Here is a 23469-nt window from a genome sequence, read left to right on the forward strand (position 1 = left end):
ATCAGTGTTTACTTACAATGTTAACATGGAAATATGTAAAATTAGATCTTATGAAACCCTAGATTAATTTATCATGATACAACTTTGATACCCCATTATTATGCTTTAGACTTCATTATTGGGCCCTAAAATGGAAAACCCTAATATATTTTGAATCTAGCAAACCCAAAAAAATTCAGCTCCATTTGTGTATTTACATGCATAACTCATATCATGAAGATAAATTACAAATTGTATTTATATTAAATAGGTTGAAAATGCCTTATAGAAGATTTCTACTGCAACAATATCCGATTGGAATGCAACAACTACAATGAAAATAAGAACAATATGAAAACTCCAATATCACTAGTTTGTTCTCCCATGACAATTGTAAGGGTCATGTCAACTCAATATCACCAATATTTGCCACCATTAAAGGTTAAACACCGCCTTTGGGTGAGAATTGCTGCTTTGTCCAATATGGTTTTTGTCTATGTTGTAGGGTTCTTCCCTTGGGGTGCTAGATCCGGCTTGAACCCAATTTGGATCCGAACTTAGTTCCCCTATAGGTTCGAGTAGGGTGCACCATCTTGGGGCCTAGCTCCTCGTGGGAAAACCCGGGTGAACCCAAACACCTAGGTGCAAAAAAAATTAAAAATTCCCAAATTTTACACCTTTTTTGGCATCCAGTTTGACTTCAACACCATGGGAACCATAAAAGTGAACATTAAAACCACAAAGAAGAGACTCACATGGACTTGCCCAAAATATATACATGAAATATAACATCTAATTATCAGCCACATTTCAATATGTCTTTTTCCTTATATTTTAAGTTACGTTTCATGTATATATTAGGAGGATGTCTAAGAGTGGTTTGAGATCTCTAGGAGCTATAATACAAATTCTAGGTTTTAGATCTTATAATTTTTTCAGGTAGTCATATTTCAGTAATCAACAAGCTCCTATTAGCATTCTCTCACTCTCTCTATCTCACTTAGTTTATTTGCATGAATTCTAGACCTATTTCTCTCTTTCTCTATCACTTTACCTCTATCCCCTCTCTCTACCTCTCTCTATCTCACTTTCTCTTCTTTCCTCCAGGAGCTTGGCCTATCTTGTCAGAGCCACAAAGCATATGGTATGATCATGATGCTATGATTATTTGTTGTTTATATGATGCTTACTAATCTTATTTCATGCTTCTAGGGTGCATATATATATATATATAGTACTAATGAACCCAAACAAATCGAAAACCCATTTTAAAAAAAATGTTGAACAAGTGAACTAGATCCTTGAACCCAAATTTGAACCCGAACTTGAATTGACAACTCAGGTTTTTGTGCTTTGGCAATTGAGATCTTTAGGGTTTTTGTCCTTTGACCTCCTATGAATCCAAGGGTTTGCATGCTCAACTTTGTTTGCTTGAACACTAAGGTTCAGAGTAGCTTTAGGGTAGGGTTTGAAATATTTTCATAAGAATATTTTATTTTGATTTTAAATCCTTAATACTCAGAGAAAGAATGTCAAAGCTTGCATGAAACTCTAATATCTCCTAATTGGTATGTGATAAAGAGCATCCATACCTATCAACATTGTTTTCCTTTGAATCATGCCTAAAATCCACATCTATATTCACAAAAAAGTATAGGTAAGGTAAAAATCAAGATATTTGAAACCGACAACTACTTCTAACATTAATTGCAGCTAGGTTACAATACTTAAGTCTCACAGTGGAAAATATGCGTGGAACCGCATTCTCCAAGTATTGTAGTTGCAGCCTCTTTTTTTGATGATTTGTCTTCAATCCTCGTTTTGTAAGTGGTAAGAATTTCACGAAACTTGTCCTTTGTCAATTTGTCTATATCTTTCATTTCTTCAATTGCCGAAACTTTGGAATCAAATCTTAAAGGCATGGACCTTAGTACCTTTTGAACAATTATGGCTTCATCAACTTCTTCTTTAAGACCTCTTATTGTGTCCACAATCTCATCAACACGAAGCAAACATGAGGGTATATTCTCTTCTTCGTACATCTGGAGGCTTTTAAATTGTCTTGGATGTGTTTGAAGCTTTTCCTTTTTCACTTTATCATCTCCTTCATAGATATTCTTCAACTTATCCCACTTGTCCTTAACTGATTTGCGATGCATAACCTTCACAAACTCTAGTTTGGATAATCCACACAAAATCGCATGCGTGGATTTTGTGTCGTTCTCATTTTCTTTCTTCCTGGTTTGATCTATCGGGGGAGATGATGGGGGTGTCAAACCATTTACAACCGATTGCCAAATATCATATCCTAGTGCATTGAAGAATGGTACCTTGTTTGATGAGAATTCATATCCTTGTTTGCCCGATCATGTGCTCTTATAGATCTACCTTCAAGTGGTTAGGTTATATACAAAGGAACCAACTTTATCACAAATTGAAGAGCCCTTAGTTATATTGAGAGGGGGGGTGAATCTGTATAACAAATATTTACTTATTAAAACTTAGTGAATCACAATTGCAATACTTAAAGACATAAAAATCCATAGTAGTAACATAAATGCAAGATCAAGCAATTAAGAACAAGATTAACACACAATTTTCATGGAAACCCTTGTGGGAGAAAACCATGACAAAATATTGTTTTTGTATTAACTTCTTATAATGTTTGTAGGCAACAAACTCTAGGGGACACCAGTCCCCTTTAGATGATTCGTAGGCACCAACCCAGTTCCCACAATGAGCACCAATTTAGCAAGAGACACCAATCTCTTTGAATATGAGGCACGAACCTCCAAAGAACGATGTGATAAGTACTTGATCTACCTCTTGAATCATACCTAACTCTTGTCTGCAAATCTTCTCAAAAATGCTTTTTTAGATCTGCTTATGATCTTCAAAAATCTTTGTTCATAGGTTTGCAATAATGCTTCTTTAAACCTGTGATCTTCAAAAATCTTTATTCGTAGGTCTGCAATAGTGCTTCTTTAAATCTACTTGTGATCTTAAAAAATCTCTACTTGGAGGTCTGCAATAATCGACCTTAAAATCTGTTCATATATTAACCTTATATCTTCTCTCAGGTCTGATAAAATGCACCCCAAATGATCTCCTATTTATACTTGCATTTACACCCCTTTATCCAAATGATGAACCTCTTCAAAACAGGTCAGCCAAGTGCATAGAATAATATTTATTTGATTGTGCTTGCTTGCCCAAAGTAGGTGCCCAAGATGGGGTCAGCCCAAACAGAAGATAATATTTTTATTTTTGTAATGTAAACATCACTAAGTGGACGCCACAATAGGGGAGGTTGGCCCAAATTAAAGATAATTTTAATTTTGATTTTTATCTTTACAAGTTGGGTGCCAAACTTAGAACCAAATTTACATGCAAAATGTAGACTCATAGACAATGCACTTGAATTATAATAGAATGGCTCAGACAGATGTCATCTTAAGGAATGACATGAAATGATTGTAGAGGCGTAGACAAGGCCCACAGGAATTGTTTGACCAAAAGCTTCGAAGAAATGTGCTCTCATGGAATGCTATGATTGAAAGATATGCACATAATGTTTTCTAAACTTTCAAGCAAATGCAATTGGCAGGTGTCGAAGCTGAAATCTTTATGCCTCTGCTAAAATGGGAGACTTGCGACAGAGTATGGGCATTCATCAAAGGGTAAGAGGACATCGGTTCTATCTTTTTGTTGCAAGTTCCTTATTCGAAGACATGTATGCAAAGCGTGAAAACAAGCAAAGCATGCAAATTGTTTGACATAAGCTCCCAGGATACTTTATTTCATGGTATGTCGTGGTTTTTGGAGATGCACAAAATTGATTTGTTGATTACCTTACGTGTGACAGAGAGAATGTCATTACATATGAAGATGCTAAAAGAGTGGAAAAGCTGATTTGCACAAGTCAAAATGAAGGACAATAGAAGACTACATCACCAGTTAATTTTATTCAAAGAGGTGGTCCTGAATTTTTTGTTCACATGATAAAGAGAGTAGAACCGTAGATTGGCATTGACTTCAGTATCAATCTTGGGTCTCGCAGTCGATGCATATAAATGGATAACCCAAAAATATAATTGATTCCCTTTGTTATTTTCAAATGAAGTTGTTCTTTAAAGGGGAGGAGGATACAATTGTTAAGAGCTCTAAATTCAAAACTAAAGATGATTTCAAGTTCTAAGAAACAAAGGCTACCAAGGAGGTACAAAACCACATCATGCCAAAGAATCTTATTAAAAAGAGCGACATGAATGAAAGAATGTCCTTAACACGACATTATGACTTGAATATAAAAATATATATGACATTCTTTCATAGGAGAAAATGATGGTCCAAGTCAATCTCAAGAAATAGATTCTTTTGTTACTAATTAATGGCTTAATGAAGTTTTTTAAAGAAAAGTCCATAATGATACAAATCACTACAAATTGTTTGGGAAAGGTTGCAGATTCAGGAAGAAAAGAAGTTTCTCAACAGATGTAGTTAGTTTATGTCCATAAAGACCAAGCTGTTATCATATGGATTGGAAGAAGACATTGCTGGTTTGACAAAATCAATATCTTTTCATTCTATTGATGTAACAAGCTTTAAATTGACTTGTTGTAAAAGTGACAACCACTTATTATAACTAAAGTTAGGGATTAGACATAAAATCTATAAAACCTAGGTAAATCCTAAGTTACTTTTAAAGGGTAGTTATTAAAAATGATCACTTAGGAAGTTTTTCTAAGTGGTTATACTAAGTGGTTACCCTAGGTGGTTATACTAAGTGGTTACAAGGTAGTTATTCTCTCAAGCCTATAAACTCAAGGCTTTTGCATTGTAAAAGGAGAGATGCTTTCAGAGGGGAGACTTGTAGACAGGTGCTTTATGACCACACCAACACAGAATAAAGTTTCCGACAGTCACTCTATCCTCTCTTGAGCAAAATCTCGTGTATGCTAAGATTGCAAAATATCATACAATGATTCCAAGGTTCCAATTGTGGACTTGCAACTTTGTGATGGTATAGGCTTGTTTGGCTTTGATGTTTGCTGGTAATCCAGGGGGACTTATGTGCAGTGAAGAAGACTTAAACAAATTTGAAACTTCAAGGAGATTTGCGAATGATTTAGTAATATATAGCTCTTTTTGGAAATGTTTCTCAATGAAATGCGAAAAGTAAATAGGAAAAGGGTTTAGAAAGGTTCTAATTTAATCTAAGGAACTCAAAATATAACAAAGGCTCAAGTGAAATCAACCACCCTTTGTTTTGCCAACATTAGACAACTACGCAAAGAGAGGTGCAATCTTCAAAGGTTGTGCATAATATTTTTCTAGCGCCAATCAATACCATCAAGACGAACAACATTGATTCAATGATTGAAGTTAAACATACACATTCGAAAGGCTCAATCCAATCTTGCACTACAAGTAGAAATCATCTACTTACAAAAGGTATGAGTGCATGATTTCACCATAAAACAATGCCATCTATCTCATTCATCTAAGCGCTTTGAAAACAAATCTAATCTAAGTGAGGAAGCGAAACCATGTGACTTCATAATAACTCAAGTAATTACCAAAATCAATGAATCACTCTTATTATCTTGACAACCTTAATCAATAATTTATTAAAATTATGCCTCTTACAAATGAAGGGATGAAGCCCTTTTATAGGCCCCAAAATGAAAATGGATGGCCTAGATTACATTAAGATCAATGGCTAAGATTTGCCCATGGAAAACCCTAATTAGGGTTTGACCCAAAAAGACCAAATATAGCGCCAAGTAGTGGGCATGGTCATAAATGAAGAATCTTGTCCACTTAGCATCAATGCCCACTAACCCCTAAATATGGTGTCCACCATGTAATGAATGACCCATCACTTGGTTAAGGCATCCACCATGCAATAAATGACCTATCATGTCGTCATGCATTTAATAGATTCTCATCCAAAATAGGATGGCCATTATCCCTTTCTTTAATGGTGAATGCGATGAATTTGGTCACGACGACCTCAAGCTCTCCTATGGAGACGCTTGACAGAATCTCCAATTCGAATTCCAGCATGGCAATATCCTTTTCATACTTGGAGAAATCCTTCTTCCATCTTGGCACAACCTCGAGTCTTCCGCATTGTGTTTGAGAACAAGGAAACATTTTCCAAATGTTCCTTCAAAAATGATTCCACGAAGAAGAATTCATGCAGCCTATCCTTCAAGTTGTCCACTGTTATCTCATCATCACACTTGGAGAAATCCTTCTCCCATCTTGGCACAACCTCCCGAGTCTTGCGCATTGTGCTTGAGAACAAGGAAACATTTTCCAAATGTTCTTTCAAGAATGATTCCACGAAGAAGAATTCCTGCAACCTATCCTTCTAGTTGCCCACTGTTAGCTCTTCATCACTTAATCTTCTTGCAAACAAAGCCTTGATAGCATTAAGGATTTCCTCCTGAACCTTTTTGACTGATGTCCTCAATAATTATAACTCCTTGTTGGATTTTTCAAAGAATTCCTTCCTAGTGCTTATTGCATAGAACCATCGAGGGAAATCATATGCCTCATTTTCCTTGATGACCTTTGCATCTTTTAATGCTTGCTTAGAAGTTTCCATTAATGCTTCAAGGTGTGGAATTGTGTGCATCCTCCCATGAATTTTCCACACTTTCCAAAGTGCCTAGAATAGCTAGGATCCTCTAATAGAAATGAGCCAAGTCCTCAATGAATTCACAAGCTGCAGTGAAGATGTCTTCCACCCATTCCTTAGAACATTAAGATATTTTCCTTATTTCTTCAAGCCCATCCATGGATTCCTTCGGAAGAGAAGATGGAGGAACAAAAGTTTGATCTTCCTCTTTGAATGGACGCATCAAGTGTCGTACATGCTCACATAAGGCTTTGTTTTCGCCCTTCAAATTCTTGTTTTTCTCTTCTACTTTCTTCACCCACTCCTTCAATGCTAAGGAAGACTCATCGAATTCTTCTATCGCTTGTGCCTTGGAGGCACGCCCCAAGTCAATTGTTGTAATATCATACTCATTTAGAGTAATCTCATTTTGGCCATTGTCCACTTTTGGTACAACTATGTGCAAAGTCATGGATCTTGATTCATCCCTTGTAACTTTGTAGAATTTCTACACCACTTTCTTCTCTTCTGGCTTGCTTATCGTATTCAAAAGTTCTTCAAGTTCCATCGTAGGATCCATCTCTTCTTCGCAAAATTAGAACATCCTCAAAAGATAACAAAGGTTGCCTACTGATCTTGTATGTCCAGCTGTTCCCGTTCTTGTGTGACTTCCTCAACAGGTACTAAGTCTCCCATGTTTGTTTCCCTGAAATAATCCGGGACCTGCTGTTTTGTAGGCGGAGAAAGTTCTTGTCTTTCATTCCTCTGTTGAATAGGCCTTTGGGAAGCATTAACACTGAGAATATCCTATGCTTGTGAAATGTTCTAGTCATCTTCTTGTTGCTGATTTCTTGCTACTTCTCTTGTGAACATATCAACTTCGTGCACGCTTAAGGAGCTAACAGGTGATTGCGCTTCTTCCAACCTTGGCCTCTTTTGCTATAGTTCCTCCCTTGGAACTTCTTTCCTTTTCCTTCCTTGTGAATTCCTAGGAACACTTTTCTCCTTTCCATGCACTATCCTTCCCTGTGGAATTGCTTCTTCTTCGGCTTGGGCTCTTAATGACCCCTTAGTTGCTTCATCATGGGATTCCAAGTCTCTCATCAGATTGCAAGTAGGTGAACATTTTTTTCTTTTAACTTAGCAATGTGTTGTTCAACCTAGTGCCTAGTGAACTTTATAATTAGCTTGCTTTAAACACCTAAATCATTAACTTTTGGTTTTGACTTGTTAGGTGCTTGAATATGCTTATCCTTCTCCTCTTCATAGTTCAATTCAACGGTATTCACATCCTCTTCTATTTGATCTGGTACTTGTATGATTTCATATATTCTTATCAACTTAAGAGGTAATCTAGAAAACATCATCTCCCTGATTTCACATTAATCTTTGGCATTAGCCCAATAATCCTCTAGTTGAATCTTGTGCCTGTGCTTTATGCTAGCTACCATCCTTATCCTATCATATGGGTCAAACAATGTCCTTGCGGTATGAGGTGCTAGGTGGTAGAATATTAATTCATTTGCTGATTTCTTTGTTGCCACCAATGATGGACATATTTCCTCGTAATCTTCCATGACAATTGGAAATTCGAGCCCAATCTTCTTCTTCTTCTTTCGAATTTTGTCGTAGGCAATCAACTATCTAGTAACTTCTAATAGCACCATCTTGTTTGTTGGATATCTTGAAAGTTTATATAGTTGGGTAGAGAATCCTTGGAGTAAGTAAATTTTGGAAATTGAATGTACCAGGCCCAATACTTCTTTACAAACTTCCTTGCCTCTTGTGACAACCTTGTGTGGAGTCCTCCTTGCAAAGATTTGGTAATTTGCATTGTGAACGTGTTGCTTGCTTTCTTGAAAGAAGTAGGATCATATAAGCGCAATTGTAAATAACAGTCATGGACCTTCGGCTGTCTTGGGCCGCATCCCATGGGTCCTTTGCTTGGTAATCCATTGAACATGCCCATTCTAGCCAAAGGTAGACAATATATGAGCTCATGTAGAAAGATTGAGATTGCTTTAAATTCCTTAGTTGCTCGTCCAGGTTGTTGCTAATTAGTTTTGCCCAGTCTACCAACTTTAAGCCTTTCATTGCTTCTTCAATGAAGTAAAACATCCAAGATTCAAAGATGTAAGCTTGTGGACATCCCATGACTCGACTCATCTTCAGCACAAGATTACCATATTCTTGCTTAAAATCCATGCTAGTGAGCTGCTTGGGCATCTTCGAAATGTGAGGCTTCGACTTTTGCATCCATATTCTATTAATGATTCCAATGTATCTCTCAAAGCCAAAATCATAAATCAAAGTCGCTCTTTCCTCGGTCTTATACATCATGGATTGGAATGCTGGAATTCCAAAAGTCTCACCAATTGATTCAATGGTGATATTTGCCAACAACTTGCCATCAGTTGCAAAAATTGCTCTTCTTTAAGCATCATAATGCTTTGCACATTCCATGATCAACTTTGGGCACTGAATGGCAGAAGGGAAGCCGACAATTGCTACAATTCCACTATGACTATCTTTTTGGTAGTAGTTGATGGAGGATACCCATCTTGGTCAAATACTCTCTTTTTGAATTCTCCCAACTTTAAAGTTCTCAGATTGGCATCGCCGACTTCTCTCCATTTTGAAATGATTTTTTTCTCCAGGAGGAATCCTCTTTGTTCGTTATTGATCTGTGCTTTCTAGGAAGTATTTGCCACCTTGTTGGATTTTACCATTCTTGCAAAACAAAATAACTAATATTAAATTCTTGACAAGAGAATTCAAAAAACTGCCAAGGGAAGAATCCCACATTGCTACTTCTAGGCTTGGAATAAATAAAAACCTCCAAAAACTTCTAGATAATAATAAAAAACTTCACCCGTGTTTTTCTTCACTCTTGCTCTGGCTTGAATTTCTCCAAAACGTGTCGTGAATAATTACTTCCAACACCTTGTTTAAATAGAAAATGTCCAACAAGTTGCTAAGTTGGTGATGAGATAATTTTAGCAGTTTCATTAATTCATTCCAATCATGTGTCATGTTTCCTTAATAAGAAACATATACAACCTAAGTTTGGTACTATGTACACTTATCACCTCCTAACTACTTAAAGATTGTCATCAAGGTTGCCACACTTGATCACATAATTGTTTGTTGCTTTCTAAGACAAAGTTGGGGACATTACAGTGAAGTTGGTTAAGGTAGAGACTTTGATGAATGTTGTTGATTCTTTAGTCAAGGCTCTACTATTCTAAGGGGCTTTATAGGAGCAGATCGACAATCATTCATTCTAGGCAAAGATGAATGAAGAGCAAGGGTTTTTTGGCACAACTATATATAGCAGGCCTATAATAGGGCCTCGTTGGTGTCTGTTTTATCATCTCGCAAACATTAGGATAGGATACCCGAAGGCATTCTATCCTCTCCTGAAAAATCACTACTGATTCCAAGGTCTATATGTGCAAACAAGCGACTTTAGTGGAATAGCTTCTTGGGTAGTGTATGTTGAAATATCAAGGGGGACTTACGTTTGACCAGTATCCTGAACTGTTGAACTTTAGATAGATTTGGCAATTTTAGGCTCTTCTCTTTTTTTTTGGGTTTTCTGGGATTCAGACGTTCAAAAGAAAGGGGAAAAGGAGATAGGGTTTAGGAAGGCTAATCTAATCCTATGAACTCAGGAGGCGGTATCGACTGGGTGCTCTCGAGAAACCAAACCTTGCTTTGCCACACTAGGGACAACTACACAAGGCCGGTGCAATCTTCAATGGGTTGTGCTTATGATCAAGATGTTGGGATGCACAGGGGATGGGCTCATATTAACTTTGCACGGTAGAATGGAAATCATCCATTTACCAAAAGTATGAGCAGAGAAACACAATCAATCAATACTTATCAAATCCTTTACTCAAATTAACAACAATGAAGCAAATCTATATTAACTTTAACTAAATGTTGAGCCAATTGAAACCATGCAAATCATTCAAATAATAGTGACTACAAAGCAACGCACATGCAATATATTATCTGGAAATGACCTTAAGCAACAATATGTCAAAAACCTTACCCTCTCCAAATGAGAGGAGGCAACCTTATATAGTTTTTCGAAAATCAATGAATGGCCGAGATTGAACAATGATCAAGGGCCAAGATTGATAGCTACAAACCCTAATTAGGGTTTCCCCAAATACTAGTTCAAATGAATAAGAAGGCGACAAGTGGCGAAGCTGCTAATCTGACTACGGTGAGTGTCCACTTTCCTCATTTAGAGATTCAATGTATCTGGACACAATGAGCTTGACCTCCTCCATGGCAACACTTGGCGAGTTGCTAATTTGGAAGTCAATGACGTCCACCTCATCAGTACAGGTGGCGAGGATGCTCTCCCACTCAACGGCTTGGGCGAGGAAATTTTCATCGATGAAGAGAAAATTTGCAATTCTTGAGAAATCACCTTTGTCCATCATCCCTGAATCTCTGAAGAAGCTAGACTAGATTCTGGCTCTTAGGTTTTTTGCCTGCAGGTGCTTCTCCTTTATGCTTTCCTTCTTCCAGATTTTTGACACCACACGGAATACCTTGCCAAGGATCTCTCTAACACTTCCTTCTCTCTTTGAGCACTTAGTCTTGGATTTCTTTAGAATTTCAATCCGAGTGACCAGGGCATAGTACCATGTGCTAAAGTCGTACCTGTCTCCGGTCTGTATGATACCTGCTTCCACCAGGCTTCTCTTCGATAAGCCTCGGATAACCTTTAGGTGTGGAAGTACTTCATTCTGAATTTCAGTCACATCCTCCCAATTGATGGCTAGATCTTGGATGCGGCTGATTAATGAAGTAGCAGATTCATGAGCTGAAACTAGATTTTCCACCATGGTATCACCTCGTACTGAAACATCTGACATCCATTCCCTTGCTTGAATGTATGAGCCCTTCATGTCATCGTAATCTCTCATTGATTTCTGCTGAAGAGGTTGCGGAGGGGTGATGGGGACCTCACGGTTGAGCGGCCTAGTAATGTGCTGGACATACCTTTTCCAGTGTTGATTCTCTTCTTCAATCTTCTTCCTCTGTTCCTTCTCTTGGGCTAAACTAGCCTTGAGGGCGTTACATGAATCATCGAAGTACTGGACCTCTTGCTCCTGGGTAGGCTTGCCTAGCTCTATGGTAGTAACCTTGTAGTCATCTGCAACGACATTGTCTCTAGTCTTTCCCTCTCTGGGTATTGCTATCTGGACTGTTCTGAAGCCTGCAGTGTCTCTCTGGATCAAGGAGAACTTCCTAGCTGGCTTGGGTGGTTTGATCATGACCGGTTCATTCACCCTCTCCAGGAATGCTGCAGTGACCTCTTCGGAACAGGCCGCCTTGGGGACCTTAGCCTTTATTCTCTCCCTTAGCCAATCCGGGACAGTTGATTGCTCGACAGTATTGTGGTCAAACTCATCATCTGCCTCTCTTGGGTTTGCTGGTATGCCGTCTAGGAAGACTGTAGGTGTTTCCACTTGCTCTCTGTCTGGACTTTGGATAGCTTCTCTCATTACTTCTTCAACTGAAGGAGAAGGCATTCTCCCTTCATCACCAACTACGCAGGTGTCTAGCTCTCGTTCTTTGATGGCAGTCTGCTTAGGCATGATAGAAGCGGCACTCAAAATGGATTGGCCTTCGCTGGACTTCCTTCTTTCTCCTATGATCTTCTTCCCTGTGACTTTTACCGAGCTCCCCACTAACTCCTTCCACTTCCTAGATCCAACACTTTTTGGATTTTGGGCATCACCGACAGAGGTACAAGGATTGGTGGACAGAGTATCATCTGCTCCCATCAAGTCGTAGGTCAGGGTCACACCTTTGGCTTTCAACTGCTTTGTCTTTTCAGACGTCCACCACCTTGAATACTCAACTACTGACCTCATGAGGTCTGCCAGATCTGATTTCTCCCCTTCTGTCCAATCTATCAAAGATAGGGGTTCGTTCCTCATCTTTTCGAAGCCAGGCTGATGAAGCTCTAAGCTTTCTTCCACTTGATCTGCAACTTTGAATACTTCTGTTGCTCTCACTATTTTCAAAGGAATTCTCGACCAGAATCTCTTTCTAATCTCGAAGCTATCGGCTGCGTTAGCCCAGTAGTCTTCTAGGTCTGGTCTATGCTCAAATGTCATTCCTTCGATCTTCCTTATCCTGTGGAATGGATTGAAATTCCTTCTTTCCTTGTATTGATAGAGGGGATACCAGGCTAGCTCCTTCTCAGCGGTCGCAGAAGCTTGGGATGATGGACATGTTTCCAGCCCATTGCCTATTGTAAGTGAGGACGTCCCTGCCTTCTTCTGCTTATCCCTTTGAATTACTATATACTCCTCCAACTGTCTCACAACCTCAAGCAACACCACTTGGTTGGTAGGATAAGCTGGAAGCTTGTATGGAGGTCCGGAGAATCCCTGGATTTGGAGGTAAGTGAACTTTGGGTATTGGATGTACCAACATCCAAACCGACTGATGAAGTCCATAGACTCTTGAGAGAGTCTCTGGTGCAGCCCGCTTTGCAATGTTCGAGTGATATGCATAAGGAAAGTATCATTCACTCTCTTGTAATGGAACTTCTCTTCCATGTGAAGCTGAGGATAGCAATCATACACTGGAAACTGGTTCTCCTTGTTCCCTACTTCTCCTCTACAAGTGAGACCCCTGTATCTATATGTCCTGGCCAAGGAATAGAACAAGAACGAACTCATAAAGAAAGTCTTGTTCGCCTCCAGGTTCCTTAGCTGGCTGTTCAGGTTCTCGCTGATCATTCTGGCCTAGTCTATCATCTTTACTCCATTGATTATTTCATTAATGAAATAATACATCCAGGTTTCGAATGGGGCTCCCTGAGGGCTTCCCATTATTCTGTTGAGTAGGACGATCATATCTCCGATGTCTTCTTTGAAGTATGCTCGCACTAGGCTCTTCCTCTGAAGTTTAGAGGCGCCCTTCCTTGGCTTGTCTAGCCAGGAATGGTTAACTATGGCATCATACTCTTCGAGGTGGTCCTGATACATATTGTCTGCTTCATCCTTAGCCATATACACTGCGTTGTGATACTCCGAGTTCCTGAAGGCTTCTCTGATGGCCTCATCACTGATGTTCGCTAGTATCCTCCCATCAGGTGCGACAATGTCCTTGCTGATGGGGTTGTAAGGTTTGGCACACTCGACCACTAGCTTATTACACTGCATGGTGGGAAGGAAGCTAGCGGCATGTACAATACCGCTCTTCATCATCTTCCGCGCAATGGTGGTAGGCACAAGGTTGTCCAGACCAAACATCGGCTTCTTGAATTCTTTCAGATTGATGTGTCCGAGGTTGGTGTTGCTGACGTTCTTCTATTTTGAAGTCATCCTCGACTCTAGGGGAGCATCTTTATCTACCTGGAATTTCATGGTGTCTAGGACCTGCAGATGAACAATGAAAATTTTAAGTTAGAAAATTTCTGCAAAATTTCGAAAAAAAATAAAATAACGGGGTCGCGAAATGGCTAAGTGTTGGAAAATTTTCCATTTTTCACTCTTATACTTAGCCACCAAAATGGAATTTTCACCTCAAAACCCTCAATCTTGAGGCTGGTTGAAGTTACCATCAAGTGTTAAAACTTTCAAAAATTTTCATACTTAACCAAAAAAATATTTTTTTCAAAAATTTTGAAAAAATATTTCCCAAGTTCTTGAAAATATTCAGAAAAAAGTCCATAAATCTGCATTATGAATCTTATTTCACCTTCGAATGTGCAGAAATGGGCTAGAAATCTTCTCGAAAATATTCAGAAAAATTCAGCAAAGGCTAAATAATCCTCTCACGCTTTGATTGCCTTCCAAAAAACTGCGAAAATCTGGCCTAAAGATGATTGTCCAACTTCAGAAATGTCAAAATCCTTGTTCAGATGATCTTCGAACTGAACTATTTACTAAGCTCTTCTTGGTAAACTCGAACTTGTTGGAGTAATAATGGAGTTGATAATGAAGTATTTGTATGCAAGGTTGAATTCTCAAGTAGAAACCCTTTAAGATATACTTCTAATTTCATCTCCAGTCCTTTCGGAAAGTTTTTTGTCATGTTTCCAATTTTGAAAATATCTTTCAAAAGTTTCTATTATGGTTTATAAGTTAGAAATATTAATATATCCTCCAATATTCTTCTCTGGAAACTTTCTATTTTGGTTGAGGTTGGAAAATATCTGACAATCCATGAATTTCCCTTTTTAGAAACTTTCCATTTTGACTTTCAAGTTTGAAATCTTTGTTAATCTTTCAACATTCTCTTCCAGAAAACTTTCTATTTTGGTCTTCGAATTCGAAATTTTGAATAAGTTTTGTGACATCATTTTGACCTTTCAATGTGTAGGTGGAATTTTTTGAATTTTGAATTTCCATTTTCAAGTTTTGGCGCACTTTGCCAACCTCTCCAAGGTATGGCGGACTTTGGAGGTCTCTCCTTCTTGGTCTCCATTAAAGTGAAAATTTGGCTAAGGCATTGAGGCAGACTTTGACCCTTGCTCCTTCATGGCCTCCCTTTCTTTGGCGGACTTGTACTAGGCACCCATCTTGGCCCCTTCAACCTTGGCGGACTTTGCAGTGAGCTCCATCAAGGCCTCCAACCTATGGTGGACTTTGGCTAGAGCATCAACCTCATGGCGGACTTTGGTGTTGACTCCTCCGTGGCCTCTCTAGGTGGGGCGGACTTTAGACTTGGCTCCATCATGGCCTCCAAACCTATGGTGGACTTTGGTGTTAGCACCCATGTGACCCCCCAAAGACATGGCGGACTTGAGAGTGAGGGCCTTCATGGCCTCCCTAGACTATGGCGGACTTTGGTGTTGACTCCTCCGTGGCCTCTCTAGGTGGGGCGGACTTTAGACTTGGCTCCATCATGGCCTCCAAACCTATGGCGGACTTTGGTGTTAGCACCCATGTGACCCCCCTAAGACATGGCAGACTTGAGAGTGAGGGCCTTCATGGCTCCCTAGACTATGGCGGACTTTGGTGTTGACTCCTCCGTGGCCTCTCTAGGTGGGGCGGACTTTGGACTTGGCTCCTTCATGGCCTCTCTCGCATCGTGGTGGGGTTTGAACCTGCAAACAAAACTTCAAAACCTTTGTTAGCCAGACTTAAAAGAATTTTAAGAGAAATTCCAAAATTTCACAGTTTAATCTAATTTAACCGGATTAACTTGAAATTTGAAATCCATGCTTAGGTGGATCATCTGAGGCATCACGTCCCCTAAAATCTAAGGATTTGGCTTTTCAAGTCAAAACTTGGATTTTTTGAGATCTGGTCGGAGCTGGTCAGTGGTGCAAATGTGAACCCTAGGTTTGCATCCCGAAAAAGCAAAAAAGCCTAAAATCTAGGGATTGAGCTTTTTTAGGTCAAAACTTGGATTTTTGGATCCCAGTCGAGGCAGGTCAATGGTGGCAGTGCAAACCCTGAGTACCCATTCTGAAAAGTCAAAAGGCGGACTTTCTAAAAATAGAAAGAAAACTTTCTAAAAATAGACATACCGGGGATTGGGCTAGAAATGCCAAAAACGAAACTTCCTAAAAAATAGGAAAAAGCAAAAAAGCAAACTTTCTAAAAATAGAAAGTTGTTCAAATTGATCCAAATCGATTGCGATCTTCGTTCTTTGGCGTCCCTAAGCGCTTTGGTGGTGTTTGCACTTTGGAATCACATGATTTTCAAAAACTAACTTTCAACCGTAAGGGCTTGAACTGTTCGAAACTGAGCAAGGCTTGGCAAAATTGAAGCGAAAGGTCACGAGCGCTAACAAAAACCCTAGAAAGCAGGAAAAGAGAGGGTCCCCATTTGCAATGGGGCGATGTGTGGAAAAGGTCACAACAGGCCCTGAGAGGTCAACCTATTTTTTCAGATGTCTAGTATCCTTTAGATAGAGGAGCACTGATAAGTTCATGTGTTCAAAGTCTATGGGCCTTATGACCCCCTAGCAATTAAATCATTTTGTGGATACTCTATTTGCTCTTGCAAGGTGTTTGACTAGTGGGATAATGTTAAGAAAATAGTGTCTCAACTTTGTATAAGTTGGTTAAGGTAGAGTCTTTGATGAATGTTGTAGATTCTTTAGTTAAGGCTATGAGCATTGATAAATTCATATGGTGTTCAGAGTCTATCGACTTTATGACCCCTAGCAATTAAATCATTATGTAGATACTCCCTTTTCTGTTGCTATTGAATTCAAGGCAAGACTAAGAGGGGGGGTGAATCAGCCCAAATCTTCAAAATAGATTAATTATTAACAACATTCAACCATACAAAACAATACTGAAAAAATCACTAACCATCAACACATGAACACTAGATTTAACGTGGAAAAACCCAAATTGGAAAAAGCCACAATGAGAATCTAACTCACAATATGAATAACAATGATTACAAATTTTTAGGCTCATTGCTAAGGAGAAATAACACTTGATGGACTTGCAAAACTAAGAGGCACAACCTTAGGCAAGATACAAGATAAGGACTTGCACAACTGAGGCCCACTGCTTTAGGCAAGATACAAAAATGCTGCTAAAAGACTCACTGTCATTTAGCAACATAAGAAATAGTAGAACCAATATGAGAAGCATCTCCTGAACATGAAATTGTCCTTGAACATCAGAATCAAGCGACTGATATCATGTCAAACAACTCTGGACTCTGTCGTTGTCTTTACACACCGTCTTCCTGAATATATCACCTTCAAAGCTCTTTACAAGTTGACTTATGCACAGTCACAAACTCAAATCTGCTTGCATATCACTCATACACACTTCTCATCAATCCACACACATTTATTACACAACTCATCCATCTACACTCCTTAAATATGAAGTAGAACACCAAAAACCTATTTGAGGGCCGACCAAGATAAAATAAACATTATCGAAAAAATAAGCCACCAAGACCAAAAATACTCAAGGCGGTCCACTCCAAGAGAAAGAGGGGATCCAAATACATCATGAAACATCCTTCCAAGATGAATCCAACAATCGGCACATGCTAACACATCCTCCAAAGTCAGCACCAAACGTAACGTGTATATAGGCAATAAAGCTTGTCAAATAGTTGGCCAAAAAGACATTTTTTGATGCAAATTAGTACATGCAGATCTCCACACACCAAGGTGAGACCCATAACAAAATTCTAGCTAGTCATCCAATGCATATCGGGACCAAAAACATGATCCAAATAGGTAAATCCAAACGGACACACCAAATCGCAACGTAACTGAATGTATCATACTCAAATCAACACAACTCACTTGCGGAACAAAAACACCACGAGAGAATCATATTGAGAATGCTGTAATAACCACATAACCATGTCCACTAATCCACAACATAAACTTCAACATATCCAAAGGCCACTGAGGACTTTTCAGACGAGTCTGATAGACACTCTTCTTTTTAGAAAATAGTAACAACTGACTTATGCAAACTATGAACTGAAAAACCAAACCATTCGGCCAAAAAGGCATTAAATATTCTTTCCTACATATTGCCACAACCAATACCAAAGCAACATATCTAAACAACCAAGTTTGACATCAATGACAATCATACAAACTTATATTTTTAGCACTTGCGAGGTGTTCAACAAGCGGGATAATGTTAGAAAAATGGTGTCTCAACCTTGCTTATAAATAAGGTTACTATTTTTATGAAGTTTTCATTTGAGTACGGATTGATTTGAAATTCTTTCCAAAGCTTTGAATTGGCTAGGTAAGCATGCTGGTAAATTTTTGCTGCAAGATCATGTTTAGATTTGAAGATATTAAAGTTTCTATTTTTGAATGTTGTGAATGAAAGTTTCAGGTCAATTTTGAGGGCCTTAGAGGCTCTGAAACAACCAAACATTGTCTGTAAATGGCATAGCAAATTATAGCTTGATAGAACATGTTGTGAGCTTTTTGGTGTTTTAAATGGTTTGTTAATTAGACACACGGTTCAAAAGTTATGGCCTCTAAAAGTTGGGTCTCCTTAAATAGGAAATATAAAAAATATGTTTGACACATAAATGAGTTGTAAAACGGAGTTACACATGTTGGTATGTGTATCGACACATCATAGGTCATCTTGTATTGGAGATAAGATTGGCGCCACTCTTAGGTGGTTTTAGCCCATGGTTTTGCAATACTGTTTGACCGTTTCATGTATTGTATCTTATATATTAGGTGTGTTAGATGGAGGTTGTGGGTAATCATCTAATAGCTGTTGAGTTGCATCTAGATCTTCGTAGGTGATACTCTGTGAGAAGCTTGCTAAATTGCAAGTATATTGTAATTTGTTGTTGATTTTTGAATAATATATTGGGTGGCTTTTGTAGTGTGGGGTTTTTCTCCCAAAAAGATTTTCTCGACATAGATCACTGTGTTGTGGTATGCATGCAATTTATGCTTATTTCTGTTAGTTTTCTATAACTGTTGTAAAGATCTGTAAAAGTTTTGCATTAGCCTCCTTTGAAGATTAGTATCAGAAGTTGTTCTGCTACTTAACTTCCTTACACTTCTTCCAAGCACCTACTTTGAGCAGCTCAAAACTACCTCATTTGTCTTCCTCTCATGTCATTTATTATCCCATTCTAGGTGTCCACATGTAGAGAAGATACCATTAAATTATTGTGTCACAACCCACCTTTATCATTGCTAGTGAAACCCATCATCCCTAATGAATGCATTATAAACAATAGTGAGAATAAATGCTACAAATTATTTTCTCAATACATAAGTGCTTGAGGGCACTTTTCAAGGATGTTGGAACCATGCAATATGACATAGGATTTACAAGGTAGATGACACTTTAATCCTAAAAAATATGAATTACTGTGACATCATTGATAATTTTTACATATATAGTGAGAGATTGCCCTTTGATTACTAGAAGGGGAAGAAGAATTGGTAGCGGGTTATCAAAGTGAATATTCGGGTATCAAATTTGGTTTATTTTATGTTGCTTCTTACCTAAAGCTATTAGCTTTAGTTTAGAATAACTCTTTATGAAGTCATAATATCTGAGGTACTTATCAATTTCAAAAAATGTAAAGCTTGAGGAGCCTACTTAATTCTATACATGGCTTTACCAAATCGTAAATCAAATTTTTATTTCTAAGAACTTAGAATCTAATAGATGAGCCATTTGTACTTTCCTCCTCCAAGTCTCTATTCAAGAAGACACTTTATGAATCTACTCCTTGTACCCAAACTGGGTTGCAATGGAGATATTCAATTGAAAAGTTACCATCTTTAGTGTAGAGGAAAAGGTGTTTTCATAATCTCTGTGACTTGTTTTCATTTGATTTTGTATTGTTAAGGACCCTTGAAAGGTGGATTAAAATTCTAATGAATTTTATGTGTATATCGTGCAATGATTGCAATCTACTACGAGGAAATGCAATTGTTTTCTTATTATTCTAGTGCATCCTTCACTTTCCCATATAACTATTAGGCCAAGAATGAGATAATTATGAAGTAGTAAATTTAAATTTATCTTGACATAAATAGTTCACATCATAGTCTAAAAAATAGAATGACATATATTACACCTCAATCCTATCTGGGAGCAGTATGTATAGGCAATCTCGTGAGTGAAGGAGGTTCCTAATATGCAAGTGTTTATGCACAAGGTTGGGGTAGTATCCAAGAAATTGATTATCAATTTAAACATTTATATTTAGTTAACTATTTCACTACAACTAGGGATGAAATCATGAAGATAAATATAAGATAAAATACACTCATTGTATAATTTGAATCTTAGATAGATTGGTGGACTCCACAAGGCTTTAGGCCAAATTTTGCAGTGAGAATCAAACCTATTTTTTTACAAATACATATGAAAATATACTCTTGAAAGATAGTGACCTTGGTGCACTTTCCATAGTGCAATGTAACTTTCAATGAGTGATTCAAGATTTGTTTGATCTTGGCAAGTCTAAGTGTTTGGGTAGAGAATGTATTTGGCATATATGTGGTTGGATGCTTGTTCCAAATGGACAAATGCCTATCTTGTATGGATGGAAGTAATTGAGTATGTAGATGAATGAACACTAACAACTTGAGCAAAAATAATAATAGGGTCAACTCACAATAACGAGTCCCACTTTTTGGTCAAATCATGATAGTGAAATCAAGTTTTACACTAGATCTTCACTTTCTAATACCTATAACGACTAAACCAATTAGAATTCAAAGATGATGCAAACCATATATATTTAAAAAATATAGAAAATTGTGAATCTTTTTACATAACTTTTGATAATTTGGTTTTTATAGTAAACAACATTTTTAAAAAGAGTCATTTATGTCAAAATGTATAACTTTTTTTTTATAACAATTATAAAATTATAATTTTAAAAATATAGATTTGTCACATCAATATCTAATGCGTGGCTATTTTTTCATATTTTTAATTACTTTTTGAAGTCAAAATAATTTTAATTTGGATAGAGGTGTATACTGTTATGCATAACTTTTATTGTATGCATTTGAATTAACTTATTCATTTTTTGTTGAAATGAGCACCTTAATACCTAGGGAACAAATATTTTTTTAGCATTTTTTTTCCTACTTCCTATTTTCCACGTGTGAAACAAAGACGTTAATGTTTAGTGAAAAATTTACATTCACAAGAAACAAAAATAAATCTAATAATCAAATTAAATATATTTAAAATTATACTTTTGTAAAACTTATAAGGGCTATATACATACAAAACATAACTTCAAAATAAATCCATTTGATTCACCCAAAGATAAAGTAAAAGTGGCTTTTTGTTAGCATTTTGATTGGTGCAGAAGAGACTCCATTGTAGGCATGATTTAAGACTAGATGGGCACTATTAAAGGGGGTTTGATCTAACCATTTGTGATTTAAATCCTTTAAATGGAACTTCTCAAACCTTATATATAGAAAAATTAGAATGTTGCAAAAGATGGGCACAATATTTTGGTATCACCCAATAAACAAATAAAATAGTGGTAATTTTGGTACACGTTGGGTCTATACAATCTACCCATTCCCCCTGTGCATAGCCTTTAGCAAGAAGACAAGTTTTATGTTTGCGTAGAGAAGATTTGGTTTACATCTAACCTTATTAATCCATTTACATCAGTATACTTCCTGCCTTGGGGTAATTCTGACAATGTCCAATTCTTCTTATACCTAGGCATCAAACTCCACTATTATGGTAGGTTCTGATTCAAGTTACTCTTTGGCATCTACAATGTACGAGGCTCAAATGGTTGTTAAATAGTAGATGTTAGAGAATAGTATACCTACTCGTCAAAGTAGACAATTTGTTTCTCTAATCACTTGAACGATCTTTCGTATTTTTTTGGTATTTCATTGCCTTGAACTATCATCATTGTGCTATGGTACCGCTTTTACCTCTTTTTAATGACACTAAATTCCAATAGAGACAATCACTATTAAGAAAACACAACGTATGTCTTATTCCTCCAATATGAAAAAAAACAATTACAAATCTTTATTCCTTCATTTGTTCACGCCTTCTTCTTACTTCCCCTACCCGTGAGTTCATCTTTTGCTTGATCGGTTCGCTAATCGGCCTATCCCTGACTCCTCCATTGTTGGTCACACCATACCAAAATAACTTTCCCTTTGGTCCATTAATTGAATTTTGCCAAAAGGGAGTGTTCAAAGATGGGAAATGTGGAAAACAAACAAGTGGGGTTGATGCCCCTGCATCAAATTTAAGTGCATATCAAAGGGGAGTTACATTGAGTTGACTTGTTGATCAACTTATGATGCATCATAAAGCATTTTTGAATGGACATGATAAAATAGAGCACCTAATTTGGTGAGTGGATTATGAAAAAGTCACAACGATTGATGTGATGCAGGAGCATCTAGGGCCATAAACGATCTTCAATTGTCCAAAAAGTTTTTCAATTTCATTTCTCAGTTTTTTTTTTTTTTTTTTTTTTTTTTTCCGCTAATCTTGGCATCTCTTTGTAGTAAGGGATTTCTAATTTAATCAAAATTGCTAAAGTGGTGTTTTTGTCCAAACACAATTTTGATGCTTCAAAGGCCATTTTACATTACAATTGTTTATCGAAATCCATGAGGGCACATATAAAATTTTCTTTACAAGGATATTTTTGAATATATTTCATTTAAAGTAAAGAAAATTTTATAGCCAATTTCTTCGTCATTTGGGAGAATTCAATTTTCTCTATTCTGGCCACTTAGTGTATAGAAACAATTAGTTTACATGATTTTTAAAAGTTGGAGAAAAATTAGATTAAGGAGATCATTTCATGCATCCTAGTTTGTTTTCAAGTGATTTTCATAGAAACGAGACTTGGACTTAGCGAGGGTGACTCAACTCTAAACTCGAGACTTGGGAAAAAAACTCAACATAGATTCAAAAAAGTGAAAAACCTAAGAAATTTAGAGATTTTTAAGGATTTAAAATTTGTTTCATGCACCTTTTATTAAATAAAACTTAAGAACACTAACACTATCAAATAGAAGCTAATTTGATCACATACACAAGTATATATCAATCACATAAGTATAAATGCAAATTGTAGATGAAGGAAATAACAAACTTAGATATATAAATATTGTCAAATGTATACAAAAATCATGGAATATGAAATCCATGACATCAAATGATCCAAACAAATATAAAAACAATAACTTCAAGTCTATGGCTCAAAGGAGTCTGCATCCTTGCTACAGAGGCATCTAAGGTAGGTTTTGGATGATTTGACAACCATTATCTTTGCATGTGACTCCATGCTACCCTCACCAACATCAACTGTGCCTGTGTCTGCTCATGCTCTATCCTCCTCCTTTGCCATGGCTATAGTCTCAACTTCTC

General features: G+C 37.3%; 1 protein-coding gene across 2 annotated transcripts in view; it reads left to right on the plus strand.

Moving 5' to 3' along the window:
• LOC131078141 (protein FLOWERING LOCUS D) overlaps positions 1–4234 on the plus strand; it is a 47102-nt gene extending 42868 nt beyond the window's left edge. For both annotated transcript variants that reach the window (XM_058015816.2, XM_058015817.2), the window contains exons 3-4: positions 3587–3659; positions 3845–4234. The gene's annotated coding sequence lies outside the window, so the exon portion shown is untranslated. The remainder of the gene's footprint in view (positions 1–3586; positions 3660–3844) is intronic.
• Positions 4235–23469: the final 19235 nt, after the last annotated feature.

Source organism: Cryptomeria japonica, chromosome 7 (genome assembly GCF_030272615.1).
Source record: "Cryptomeria japonica chromosome 7, Sugi_1.0, whole genome shotgun sequence".
NCBI lineage: Eukaryota > Viridiplantae > Streptophyta > Pinopsida > Cupressales > Cupressaceae > Cryptomeria > Cryptomeria japonica.